Here is a 1,619-nt window from a genome sequence, read left to right as displayed (position 1 = left end):
AAGTTCGCTGAAAGCATTAGCAAAGAAAACCAAGGCTCCAAGAATGGGTAGAAAAACAGTGGAAATGTTTCAGCAAGCTGATGAAGCACTAGAAGCACTTACTCATCTATGATAGGGGATTTGGAAGACAGCTACTTGGCCAACTGACTGGAAGAGATCCATATTTGTACTCACTCCAAAGAAAGGTGAGTCAACAGAATGCACAAATTATAGAATAATATCATTGACATCACATGCAAGTACTTTTGTGGAATAGCACCCACAGGGAGCTGCCAGAGGTTCAGGCTGCATTCAGAAGATGACATGGAACAAGGGCTATCATTGCTGATGTCAAATGGATCTTGGCTCAAAGCAGAGAATGTTTGCTTGTGTTTTATTGACTATGCCAAGGTACTTGACTGTGGGGAGCAAATAAAATTATGGATAACCTTGAGAAGAATGGGAAGTCCAGAACAGAGAACATTGTGCCTCTCCAGAACTTGTACATAGATCAAGAAGTAGTTGTGCAAACAGAATAAGGGAATTCTGCATGCTTTAAAATCAAGAAAGGTGTACATTAGAGGTGTATCCTCTCACCATACTTATCCAATCTGTACACTTAACAAACAACCCGAGAAGCTGGACTATATGAAGAATTCTATGTCAGGATTGAGGAAATCTTGTTAACCACCTGTGGTACCTCTTTGCTTGCTGAAAGGGAGGAGTGTCAGAGGAAACCAGCCTCCAATAACTGAAAGACCAGAAATTGAAAATGTAAGGTAATAATATATAAAGATTATAGGACAGTCATAGAGAATAAGAAAGATAGGAGAGAGAGTAAAATAAAGGAGTCAGACACATGGTAGCATGCTCACCTCAACTTCTCTTGATGGATCACCTGGCACTGGGAGAAGTGAGAGCGAAACATTTACTATGTTGAAGCATTTATAGGTAGCCTTAAGACATGCATATTCAGTAGTTGCATGTGTCACAAGGTGGACGGTATCTACATTAAGGTCCCTGAGCTCACAGATGATGAAACCTAGTACCTGCACTGGGGGAACGTACAAGGGGTGGGGGCTGGGTGTCACTGCGGGAAGAGAGAGCAAAAATATAATGTCTGCTTCTATAGGGAGATAGAATCAACCATGTGCTCACTTTGAGACGGCATAGCTGTTAAGGGGAGAATTTGTGGGAATGATATTTAAAGCAGGATAATGTACTTGGATTTTACTTCTAACTTGCCAAAGCGGAGGCTTTCCTACCGTGGAATAACAGCTTTCCAGATTCTCTCTGTAATAAGTTAGGGAATATAGTCCTCATCATAGTTCCCTCAGTGTTAGTTTCCCACATGAGGACTTGAAGTACTTGCTAATGATAATTAAGGATGGAGTCTTCAGTGTGGATTGCAACTCCATGTGAAGAAGCCCAAACTCCTCACAACTGAGCCTATAGGTAACATCATGATAAATGGAGTAAAGATTGAAGTTGTCAAGGATTTCATCTTGCTTGGATCCACATCCATGCTCATGGAAGCAGCAGTCAAGAGATCAAATGACACATCGCATTTAGTAAAGTAAATCTGCTGCACAACACCTTTTTAAACTGTGGAAAAGCAAGGATGTTACTCTGACGACTAA

Source organism: Echinops telfairi, unplaced genomic scaffold (assembly GCF_000313985.2).
Source record: "Echinops telfairi isolate 266 unplaced genomic scaffold, ASM31398v2 ScPeMD7_17;HRSCAF=63, whole genome shotgun sequence".
Lineage (NCBI taxonomy): Eukaryota > Metazoa > Chordata > Mammalia > Afrosoricida > Tenrecidae > Echinops > Echinops telfairi.
The sequence above is the reverse complement of the archived record's forward strand: the minus strand, read 5'-3'. Positions refer to the sequence as shown.